Source organism: Cavia porcellus, unplaced genomic scaffold (genome assembly GCF_034190915.1).
Source record: "Cavia porcellus strain 051 isolate PalLab524CR breed Dunkin Hartley unplaced genomic scaffold, mCavPor4.1 scaffold_27, whole genome shotgun sequence".
Taxonomy (NCBI): domain Eukaryota; kingdom Metazoa; phylum Chordata; class Mammalia; order Rodentia; family Caviidae; genus Cavia; species Cavia porcellus.
Window position 1 is genome coordinate 36,782,931 of NW_026947510.1, and position 13,821 is coordinate 36,796,751.

The window sequence follows — 13,821 nt, forward strand, 5'->3', positions numbered from 1 at the left end:
CCTGAAATCATAAGACAAAGAACTATTTTCTCCTTTTGCTTATCACATGTGACCACAGCAACAGAAAGCTAACATAGGGTACTTCTTGCCTGTACAATTCTGGTATGTTGCTGCTTCTATTCTTACTTTCTCCTTGAAATTTACTCATACTAGCATATGTTGATTTTTCAGAATATTTCTGCTTTAAATATGAGATATTTGTAAAAAAAATTCAAAATATGTAGGATTCAGTTTCTTTTATTTACTCTTTTCAGTGCATCGAGAGTGCTGTTTGCCCTTTTTAGGATACCCCAAGATCTTCTTGGTCTTCTATGAAACTTGTGATACTTTTCTTGATCTATAGTAATATTTGATTCTTTAGTTCTTTCCCTATTTTTTACTAAACTATGGAAGAAAAATGGAGCTTATTTATCCACATTGCTTATCAGTGTTGTTGCCTTTTATCTTGGTCTCTATAGTGGAGATCACAAAGCAAATGTGATGAGAGATGGATAAAATGTGAATGTTTCAGGAAAAGTGGAAGAAGGCCCAATACTAGAAGAGAGGCAGAGAATGAGACAGATTCTTGTTGTGAGAATGAACTCAAACATGTAGTGATTGTTTCAGGGAATCACATAGAGATTCTCACTTCACACACATGCATATGATCACAACATTATTGAATATTCACAATTAATACTGTGTTTTATTCACTTGAAAGCCTTATGAAAGAAATACCTTAACAAATACAAATGTATTAAATAGAAGTTAGAATCATAATATGTATTAAATCAGTGAAGAATCGGAATTATTAGAGTGAAAGGAAGAGAAAGGATTCAAATAAAATTGTCTATATCTGGATTTATTTCTGGAAGCATTAATAAAAAGGAAAATTCAGATAAGTACTATTGTTAGTATATAACAATATAGTAAAGTGATCGCTGTGAGATTATTAGCCAATTCTGATACTTTGTGTAAGATTTAGTCAATATGTGCTTAAGCTCCTATATATACCTAATATTGAAATTCTTATAACTTCTTAGTATTTAGAAAGTCCTATAAACCAGTTCATATTCTTATTTAATACCTTATACCTTAGAATTAGTAGTCCCTTATAACTTATACTGGCAGACAGAAATATGTGGAATATAAAAAATGAAAACATGCAAATACTGTAAGTATATTTTTGCATGTTAGTCCATGAAATTTCAGCATGCCCTTTGCGATGAGCTACAAAACCTTCAAAAATGACTGTGTCAGGGGCGCAGTAACTGGATGAAGTTCATCTGAGCTGTGTAGAAAAGTGCAAGATTTGCAAAAAGAATGAATGTAGGTATTAGAAAATTTTTATGTTTTCAGGTTTTATCTTGCATATATGAGTTTATAAAGAGAGAATACTTATGAGTTTTCAATAACTAAATTCCCATAGCATTTCAATGAATTCTACGAAATATATAGAAGTGACACTTCAAATTCTTGCATTCTCTTACAGACAATGAATACTTTTTCAAGAAGAATGGTGACAGTGGTTTTATGTGTGAAATTCATAATTGGAAGTGTAGGAAATGGCTTCATAGTACTGGTAAACTGCATGGACTGTGTCAAGAAAAGAAAGCTATCTTCAGTAGATCGAATGCTTACAACATTGGCAATCTCCAGAATTGGTATGCTCTGCTCAGTAGTCATAAGTCAATTGACATCTATGATTCACTCCGAGCCACAGATGACTGAAAGTATATTAAGCATGATTAATGTTAGCTGGACAGTGACCAGTCATTTTAGTACATGGCTTGCCACATGCCTCAGCATCTTTTATCTTCTCAAGGTAGCTTATTTTACTAACTCTATTTTTCTTTACCTGAAGTGGAGAGTTAAAAAAGTGGTTTCAATGATATTGCTGATGTCTCTGTTTGTTTTGTTTTTAAATATAATACTTATATCTATACCAGTTTATACTTGTATTGATGGATCTAAAATCAACATATCTTCCAATTGCACTTTGGGGAACTCTACACTGTCTTTCAAACTTTTTTTATTCACTAACTCGATGTTTGCAATCATGCCCTACACTCTGTCCTTGACAGCTTGTCTCCTGCTCATTTTGTCCCTGTGCAAACACCTGAAGAATATAAAGCAGAATGTCAAAGGTTTCAGAGATGCCAGCACCATGGCCCACATAAAAGCCATAGAAACTGGAATGGCTTTTGTCCTACTTTATACCATATTCTTGCTTTTTCTTGTCAAGCAGATTTCACGCATTGACTCTTTAGACAATTATCAGATTATTTCATTGGACTACTCTGCAGGAGCTGCATTTTCTTCTTGGCATTCAGTTGTCCTGATTTTGAGAAACCGTAAGCTGAGGCAGTTTTCTAGTTCAATGCTGTGCTGGCTGAGGAGAAGAAATGAGAATGTGCAGAATGTGCAACTTTCAAGTCTTTAAGCACTTCTGGAATCATTTTACAAATTCTAGAGGAAAGTAGGGTTACAAGAAATCTTATTTGTAACTCTGTACTTTCCAAATATTCCTCTGGTGTAGGTAACATTGTGTAGTTTATAAATGTATTTTAGAACTATCAAGATTCAAGCATATTATAATATTAGTAGTACTACTAACAATAGTATACACAACTTTACGTATCAATACAAAGAGAAATGTAACAGTACAGACCTGGTAAAGGTTAGAAGACTGTAATTAACAAGTATTGTCATCTTTTCGATTGTTAGCCTTTCCACAGTTAAAAATGTAAAAACTGATACATAATTTGTATGTATACGGATACATATGAATCAAACATTTAAACTTGAAGTTTATAATTTTTACATATAAAATAATTTTGTAATAGAGAAGCACCTAAAATAACAAATGATAAATGAAGAATAAGACAGCATTTGAAATCAAATACACTAAATCTATCCTTTGAAAAGTAATAAGAACTGTGGGAGTAATAAAACCCAAAATGTGTAATTGTCATTCTACAAAAAAAAAAAAAAGAAGAAAAAAAGAAAAGAAAGTGCTCTAAAGGTTATAACTGGATATATGTTTAAGTGTATAAGATAGATAACTATAATACTGAGTGTTTTTTGGATCATTGAACAAAACTGTTTGTACTCTCACTGTTTGAAAGTCCACTTTAGGTGCTTCAATTTTGTAACTTGAACAACTATTTCTAAGATGAGAATATGTAATCTATTAACTAGTGACTTCTTACTGTTTGTTTTTTAAATTTTATATTACTTTTACCCTTTTTCTGTTTTTTTTCCTTTTTCTCCTTAAATAAAAAAAATTTAAAAAAAAAAGAAACATAAAACCCAATTTAAGAATTTAAAAAAGTTCTTCAGAATCTTGAGGCTTATTCTAATTTCTTATCTGCATTATTATTTTCAAATGTTAAAAAATTATTAAAATATTTTACCCTTTTAGGAATGGTTAGTTCACATTTAGAGTATACTTCGTTCTCCATTGTGATTTTCAGGCATGTACAGAAGTCAATATAGAGATTAATGCACAAGAATATCAAATGATGCTGAAGCATTTTTTACAGAGCATTACATTGAGAATTTGTGTTTTTATGTATTTTGTGTCATCACAAGACCACACATAACTTGAATGAAAAGAACCAGTTTGATAAAAATGGAAATGAGTAAGGTAGGAGTAGCCAACATATAATTAACAGAATTTTTGTCATATTTATATTACTAGTATTGATATTTTAGGGGAAAAGATGTATAAATTAAAATTAAATGTATACATATAAGATAGGTTAAATTTTTAGAATAAATTGTGTTTCAGAGGTGTGATAAATAAATGAAAATGTAGTATGCACCCTGGGTTCTGTGCTGGTATACATGCAGTAAGACAGAATGCTTATGTTTTTAGAAATGATGGTTTCTTTTTAGAGTTTACTTTTACAAAGAAGTCCCCTCAAACAACCAAGTCTATATATGCTATAGATTTTTTATTGCATAATGTAGTTTGTTTGTTTATTTATTGAAAAATTGTATTGTGAACATTTGGAGACATTTTGAGTACCATATGTTATGAAATAAAAAGTAGTAATTTGTAATTGGCAGCCACTAAAAAAAGGACATTATAAATATTTAGATAGTAGTACATGCTTTTAGTACTCACACACATTTAATGTTGAGATTTTTCCATCAGTACATGAAGATGTCTTCAGGGAGGTAGAATAATAAACACTAGCAAATAAACCCTAAATTCAGATGAAACTTCACAAGGAGGCTGATCATAGTTAGAATTAGAATCTGGTGGGAGGAAGAGTAACAGAAAATACAATTTTGTTGTTTATATTTGATGTTATTAATTTTTTCTGTGATATTTGTTATCAGATGAACATGTGTATAAAATGGTGGAGTAATTTTGAAGGTTTTTTTAGAATTAGAAAAAAACTTCTTTACTGAGCTATTGTATATGCTTTACTTTTTAAGGTCAATTTCTTTTATAGACATATACTTCCTACATATACTTACAATGGTTATTTTGCTTCTACCTTCTAATTATTTCTGACAATTTTTGGTGTTGACTACATAATAAAAAGGACTGAACATTCAAAAATTTAAGCAATTGGGGAGCTCCTTGTGTTTCATAAGAAAGCATAGACTTAAACCTGCTGTAAGGTGGAATTTTTGTAGAATTATTTTCATATAAAATCAGTCTCAGTTTATATTTTCGGACAAAACCATAAAGACACATCAAGTGTTATTAATGATGATGATTATGTATTTTTCTCCTTTGATCTATTAAATAATGATGGATATTTCTAATAGCACTCAAACAACTGGGTATATCTTTTAGTGTATGTTGTACTTAAAGAAATGTCATATAAATATTCACATACATATTATAGGAAATTGGTACCCATCAACGTAAACTGAAATTTATATATTCTCTAAAGAGTAATGACAGGTAATGTTCAAAGAAAGAAGTAACCAATTTGAATTTTGTGAGAAATTCTTTTTACAAACTCATGTGCTAGAGGAAAAATGACTTGTAGTTCAAAGTATTGGAAAATATAACTCTGAATTCTTGGCCGTGGGGATTCAATTAATCAAGAAGTATAATTTTACATAAAAAGACTAGAAATGTTTCTTGCACATATGTACTCACTGTAAATACTAATAATGGGCCTACTTCAGTAAAAAGTATGGGGTAAGCTTTTGGCTTCAAAATCCAACAATTAAAACCCTAACCTTAAATATTACTGATTTTGGTGATGGTGCATTTATGGACATTATTCAGATTAAATATGTTGACAAGGCTGAAGCTTTACTCCAGTTTGACTTAGATCTTTACAAGAGAGGAGACACACAGATAATCTAAGAACACTGAAGAGTTCGTGAAATGTAGAACAGATCCTAAATGAAGATTGTCACATATTTGCCAGCAAGAAATACCTTACCAGAATCCAATGTGGCAGGCCTTGTGATTGTAGGCTTCAAGTTTCCAGACATGTAGGAAGTAATTCTGTGTTATTTAAACCTTTATAATTGTAGTATCTTGTTATAAAAGTCTGAGGCCACCAATACAGAGAGAAAATCTAAGCAGAAAAGTGTGTTCAGTAAATCAAATGTTAAATATGCTAAATAATAAGTATTCACTTTACATAAGTTGAAATAAAGTTAAGATTCTTTTACATTTCCAGCAAGATATTAAATACATTTTATACTCAAACATATTTAGTTTTATTCTTCATATACCATTCTATAATGCTTACTAAAATAAAATATCTACATGACACATAGACATGTTATGTGCAAGGGATTTTAAAACTTGCCAGGACCTTTGCAGGGAAGGAAAGGAGATAAGTAATTTAGAGATAATTAAAAAATAAGTGTTCTATATATTAACAAATATATGTTAGTTAATAATGAAAAACACTGAGAAAACTAGTAGTAAACAGAGTTGAAAAAGTGTCAGTTTCATCATTCAAATGAAAAGCAGAAAAACAGACTATAAAAAACTTTACTGAAAATCACAAGTAGAATACCAAAATAAGTTCACATTTATAAAAAACTCCTGAAAGAATTATCTTACTCATTATAAAGAAAGAGTACTTAGATTTTGATTCTTTACTTATTTTACATACTGGTGTATAACACTGTATATCAAGTATTCCATAAAATAAAATTTTATATATTTTCTATATTTAATTTTTTTGATACTGAGTATCAAACTCACAACCTCGTGCTTGACAGACAGGAGCTTATGCTGCTAAGCTAAATCTCCAGCCCCATTTAAAAATTATATATAACACATTACATACTTTATACACTGTGAACACACAAAGGAAATAAATGAAAAGTGGTTGAAAAAATGTGACTAACTAGATAGGAATACAAGTGATCAAAGTATGGTCACATACTTCCCAATATTCATTTTTACCAACTTGGTTATTAAAAGAACTCCAACTCTAAGCTGTAGATGTGATTCCAAGTTGCTGTTGTTTGGATGGATGTACTTTTATGTAATTAAAGTCTTAAATTTTACTTACTCATTTTGATTTGTAGTAGAAAACAGTACAGTAGTAATTTACCAACCAAACAAAGCTGATGGAACAATACTAATATCAAATGCAATATATATTTAGGTAAAATCTCTTACAATTTAAGGAGAGATATTTAAATTAATAAATTTAAAAGAATAATAAGGCACAAACATAAAAATCATGAATGGTTCAAAAATATGGAGCAAATACAAGTTCATAAAACAATAATTATAAAGAAAATATAAATAACACTACTAATATATAGAATCTAAGAGAAAAATGTAAAATCATTTACTAATCTTTCCAAGGATATTAGATTTTAATGAGACAAACTATTTTCAATATATTTTATAGACTCTTACACAGAAGGTAATTTCCATTCACCACAATGCAAAAATGCAGGAGGCATCAACATTCCTGATTTGATATTATAGTACAAATCTATTGTGATAAAATCAACATGGTACTGACAAAAGAAAACTGACCAGAGGATCAGTGGAAAAGATTAAATGATGCAGACAGAACTACATACACACTCAACCATTTCATTTTTGACAAAAGGGCCAAACATTAACTGGAAGAAAGGTAGCCTCTGTAATAAATGGTGCTAGAAAAACTGGTTTTATGCCAAAGACCAAAACTACACTCAAGTCAATCACCAGGCATTAAACTAAAGTCAGAATGGATCAAAGATCTAAATATTAAAACAGATGCAGTAAATCTGCTGGAAGACAATTTAGATGGAAATCTTAACAAAGGAGTAGGCAGAAAGTTCATGAACTGAAACCAAACTGCATGGGAAATACTTCAAAGAATCAACAACTGGGATCTCATCTTGTTAAAAAGTTTGTAGCAGCAGGAAAGCCAAGAAGAGAATCAGCCAGCATCTCCCAAGAGCCAGCCATGTTGGAACTTAGGGAGCTGAGCAAGAAAGCAACATGCCCTCCTTCCTGGTAAGTGACCATGGCACCAGCGAGTGGTGGGTGAACAAGGAAGAGAACTAGTTAGCATCTCCCATGAGCCTACAGCACACAGGCTGACAATCAAACATCCCACACCCCCTCCTCCTGTTAGCAACTGTGGGCCAGAGGTCTGAGCATCTCTTGAGAGGATGACCGTATGCAATATAGCAAATATTGGGGACTTCCTTCTATCTTCTCGTTGAAGGCAAAAACTGTTTTCACTGTTTTGCTTTGTTCTGATTGTTTTGATCTATTCAATATTCTGTTTTGATGGGTTTTATAATGTTCCATTTTTGTTTTGAATTTGCTATGCCTGAATGAATGGACAACTATTGTGAAGATAACAAGACATACTATGGTACCTATTAATGCTATCCCAGTATCCTACTGTGAAATCCTGTACCAATTTCACTGCATTGTCTCAATTAGCTTTGTTCTGTCTTGTTCTGTTGTATTTTACTACCTTCAAAATAAAAGTTAAAAAATAAATAAAAAGTTTGTATGTGTCAAAATAAATCACTAACACAGAAAACTTACAAATTAGGAAAAAAATCTTAGCCTACTCTCCCCTACACAAAGATCTTCTGTCTAGAATATATAAAATATTAAAATAAATTAGTTCCCCCAAATTCAAGGTACAATCCAAGACTGGGCATGTAAGATGGATATCCACTCTTCAGATAAAGAAATATAAACAGTAAGTAAATATATGGAAAATATTCAACATCACTAGTCATTTGAGATATGCAAATTAAAACAAATCTGAAATTCCATCTCAACCTAGAAAGATTAGTTATCATCACAAAATCATCTGATAAGAAATGCTGATTAAAAAAAAAAAAAGAAATGCTGATAGGGCTGTGGGGTGGGAAGGAAATCTTTTCTGCTGTTGGTGGGAGTATAGACTAGTACAACCACTGTGGAAATCAGTGTGGAGATTCCTCAAAAAACTAGGATCACCATTTCCATTTAACCCAGACATTCCCCTTATGAGTATTTTCCCAGTAGAATGGAAAACATCATACCTCAGCTATCTATTTGCACCCGTGTTTATAACAGCCCAATTTGTAATAGCTAAATCCTAGAAACAACCCAAATCCCATCAACTGAGGAATGGATAAAAAAGATGTGGTATCTTTATACAATGGAGTACTTCTCAGCTATAAAGAAAGACAAAATTGAGATTTTTGCAGGTAAATGGATGCAACTTGAGGCCATATTTATAAGTGAAATAAATCAGACTCACATGTTTAAATGATGTATTGCCTCCCTTGTATTAGAAAGTGAAAGAGTAAATAATATACAACAGATGTTTTGAAAGGGAAAGAGATTGCCCAAAAGAAAAGAACAGGTGGGATCAGGAAATAGAGAAAAAAGAAAGGAAAAATATTTATTTGTACACAAGATAGCTAAAATAATTATACTACTAATTCTTGTGTTTCATGCAAAGAAATTGTGATTACATTGTTTGATCTGTTTTGCATGGCCTTATCTTATAATCTGAGCAACTATTTTGAAGATAACAATATGCAATATAGTGACTATTACTAACTTCCTATCAGCTTTTTAAAAAACTTGTATTGTTTTTATTGTTTTGCTTTCCTTTAATCTCTTTAAAATAAAAAAATGTACATCAGATGTTGTGAAAGTCAAAGGGAAAGAACAATTATGATATGGAAAAATAGAAAAAAAAGAAAAGAATATATATATTTGTATATAAATATATATGTATATATATACATATATACATATACATATATACATATATATTTATATATACACACACACACAAGACAGCTGTACTACTAGTCTGTGTTTGTTCACCAATATAAACAATTTGTACTTTCATTTTCTGATTGTTTGATCCTTGCCTTATGCCTCTATCTTGTAATCTGAACAACTAATTTGAAGCATGCAAAATAATTACGAATGCTAATTTCCAACCATTTTGTTTTGAAATTCTGTATTTTTTCCATTTTTGTTGTTTTTAAAAGAAAAAAATAAAGGAATGATACCTTAATGAAATAATAATGATAATAATATCCTATCAATTTAAAAAGGAAATTTCACTCGCATTCAATGAGTTAAAAAACACATTCACATTGACCTTAAATTTAGAACTGAAGATAAAATTATCATTACCAAAATTGAAGTTTGAAAATTGCAGTAAAATTTGAGAAACTCTTGTTTATAAAAATATTTTGTAAAAAAATAGTAAATAACAAATTTCAGCATGTTTAAATCAAACAGACAAAATTGAATCATGAAAAAAACTCATAAAAACATGAGCAATGTAAAAAGTAGTATACTATTTCCTGCAACCTTATTCCTAAATTTTCATTCTTAAGCACGCTACCATCTGCAAATAACGATATGCTTTGCAGTCTAGAAGAGTTTGATTCCAGGAATATTGTGGGCACCAAATTCAACGTATGCTCATCTCTTATGCAAAATGGCAATGGTTCTGCTTGCATGCTCTCATATCTACTTCGCATCTAAATGCGTTAGAATCCCTAGTGAAATGTAAATGGTATTTAAATAATAAGAACACTGTATTATTTAAACTATATCGATTAGACATATGTATATGTTAAGTATAAGCAAAATTTCTTTTCATATATGTTTTATTTTCACATTGTTGAACCTACAGATGTTGCATTTGAAGATAGAGATAGTTGTAATGAAAGAAAAATATTAAGTACATGGAAAACTAAAATGAGACATATGTGCATGTAAAACAAAAATTTAAAGTCACAATTAAAACACAGAAAAACTAAAAATGCAATATCATAAACATAATTGTCCACAGTAACAGTTCAGCACGTCAAGGCAGCCATAAAAATCACATCCAAAGACACTCACTACAAAGTACTTCAAGAACTGCTTCAAAAAGTGGCAAGAATGATGGGTTAAGTATATTTGCAACAGGGATCCTATTCTGGGGAGGTTTTATAGCACTGTGTCTTTTACTGTAATAAATTTTTAAAATCTTAGATATTAGTCATGTTACTTCTTTGATATCTCATCAATTGCATTTTTAGCCATTTCTGTTGGCTTAACTTATTGCCAACCTATGGCTATTTATTTTCTATTTGTTTTGTTTTAGCCTTGGTTTAGGGTGTGTGTGTGTGTGTGTGTGTGTGTGTGTGTGTGTGTGTGATGAGTAAGATCTTTGTCTTGGAAATAGTGGCTGCTCTTATGTCTTCTATTTCTATATTCCATAAACTCATATTTACTTCTTTATAACAATAGTTCATTTTTCCCAGCCCCTTGTTGTAGTCAACAATCTTCACGTTATACATTCCCTGGTCAAATTTCTGTGTCTTTCTCCTGAATGAGCATTAATTAAAGTGTTATTTTATTAAACATTTGTATGAATAAACAAATGCATGTAGAAGGGTGTGATAAGAAGGTAATAAAAGTTATGTACTATAAAGAAGTCTTGTTATAAAAACTAAACTTGAAAGACATGCTTGTAAAAGATTAAGGACTAAGAAGTCTGAGTGTGGAAAAAGGGATTTAAATATCAGTCTTCAGAGACTGGATTTTTCCCTTGGAAATTGAAAGAACAACAATTTATGGTTAATACTAAAATGCAGAATCTCTTAGTTAATACCAAATTAAGAGAATCCAAGAATTACTGGAATCATTCACCCATGCAATGACAACACAGAATACAACTCATGAAAACATTAATGGAAATGAAGAAATATAGATTCCTTAAGTGTATACTTATTAATAATGAAGTATGATCCACATAGAAGCAAAAATTTCTAATAGAATAAAAATATATCAAAATTTATAAATAAAATTTTAAGGTATATTAATGAATCAGAAAAGATTATTTAGAACATAACATTTTAAGCAGGACTTATTCACTCTTGCAAAGTAGAAGGATGGCTAAGGAAGTAGTTCGGTGTCAGAGAGATTGACTAGCACTTGGAAGGAATTGGGGTAAGTCCTCATCACTGCAGAAAGAAAATCAGGCAAATATTATGAGATGTCTTGCCAAAGTCTGTCATATCTTATCCATTATCTGACTGAGTTAAGGAACACAAAACATCTGAATAAATGTTTATATTTACCACGTTCTTTAGTATAGAGAAAAATTTTACTAAAGTAGCTGTTGCATACTAATATTTTTGTCTAATACAATACAATTATTGTTACTCTAAATTTTACAACTTTCTATAAATTCCAGCACATTTTAACTAAAAACGTCATTTGGATTTTTCAATAGAGTCTGGAAAGAAGTCTTGTTATAAAAATAAACTTGAAAGACATGGTTGTAAAAGATTAAGGACTAAGAAGTCTGAGTGTGGAAAAAGGGATTTAAATATCAGTAAGTCTTCAGAGACTGGATTTTTCCCTTGGAAATTGAAAGAATAACAATTTATTATTTTTCCTCAAAAATTTTGGAAATGAAATGAGCATTATACCAGTGGGGGGGATTACAGTGGTTCATGTAAAATGGCTTGTGTACAATAAAGCACGTATAAACTATAATTCTCAGTGCCCAACTTGAAGGAAGAATGACTTTTTTGAAGCTAGGGAAACTAAGAAGCATTTCATGGAAAAACAAAGGAATATATAGATTAGTTTTTCAAATATTGCTGTATGATTTCCATGTTTTTGTTAAGATGAATGTCAGTGGTAATGAATCCATCTCTCAATTTAGACTTGTTTTGCATACTCAGTGTATTCAATTTTAAAATTTAACTGCCTAACATCTAAAACTGATGAATCCAAATTCTGAACAAATTAGACAAGGCAAAATCCTCCAAAATTATGAAAGATAAAACATCATCATTTGTTTGTTAACAAATGAGAATTCAGTTTTACTTAACATCAGTCAGAGAAGATTGCAGTGTACTGGAGCATAATGAAGTCTATTGATATAACATACATGGACAGGGGATATTTTGAGTACTTGTTAGATGATAATAGCTTCCATAAAAACAACATCAAATTCATTCTTTCACATATTGTGACTTTTTTCTATTTGATATTTCTTATACAATGTAAAAGGAAATAACTCTATCAAAGATCCAGAAGATAGGCACTGGGAGAATTTTAGGTGAGGAGATTAAGAAATCACAACCAGGGCTATTAAGTTTGGTTCTGTCCCCAGATATAAGTCTTAATAACTTTACTAACAGGCATCTCTAATCCAGAATTTATTTTTTGGAAAGTTTTCCAAGCTGTTCATAGCTTGGAAACTTTAATGATTAATGATTGGGTCTAGAGAAAAATATTCCCCCTGCTGATCAAATTTTCTATGGTATGGCCATCTCCAGATTTGCTTTGAGAAAGCTAATATGCTGATAGTAAGCTGTGATGAATTCATATTTATATTGTAGAAAAGAATTGTTCTTCCAGTTGCCTGGGCAGTAAAAACCCATCTTACTTACTACCAGACGCTTAATATTCTATTAACTCAAATATCTACTTCCTCCAAGTTTATATTTCTTTAGATAAATAGGAGAGGTAATATTCTTACCGTGTTACTTATTACCAGACTTGTAATATTTTATTAACTCATACCTAATTTATCCAACTTTATATTTCTTTAGATAAATAGGAGGGATAGTATTTCCATTTAAGTGGTACTATTGGAGATGATACTGTGTTTCCCCATGTATAGTGCCAGAAACCATGCAGTAGGTCAAGTGGGTAAATAAATATGAATATTTCACTGAAAAGATCAATTTGAGGGACCCTGGTAACCTTTCAAAGGTGACTGTGTCTGTTATAGTGAGATTTGCACATTTTATTAGCCTCCTGATGTTTTTCCTGATGTTCATCTACTCCTTGAGTAAATGTTTTAGGAAGCTGTAACTCATGGCAGATCTCTGCAACATGGTATAAGGAGTTGCACATTTTATTTGCTATGTATTTTTTATAACTGTATAATTGTAGAATATTAATAGATTAACCAATGATGAAGTCCTCCTGCTTTTTGAGTTCATAGTTCTGCCATAAAGGCATAATGTGACTTGGAGCAGAAGACAAACTGATGGAATTTGTAACAATTTATAGTTCTTACCACTTTTACAGAGAGTGTATACTTGAGTAATTTCAAAAAACTCCTTAACAAGCTTTTGCTTAATCTAATTGAATAAAATGTTATGTAACTGTGTTTGTATGTGTAAGAAAAATATAAGATTAACACCAACAACTGGAAGTCACTTTTTCATGAAAATAGTGTTATTATTCAAATGGTGGAAAGAAACTAAGAAACAAGAACTCACATAAACTTCGTATATTTACTCCGTGTTATCCTCCACTTGAAGTATTTATGACTTGTACGTATACATTATTTAGAAGTGCCAGCATGTATCAAGTGATCAGTGGTATTTTCATTTATAATTTGT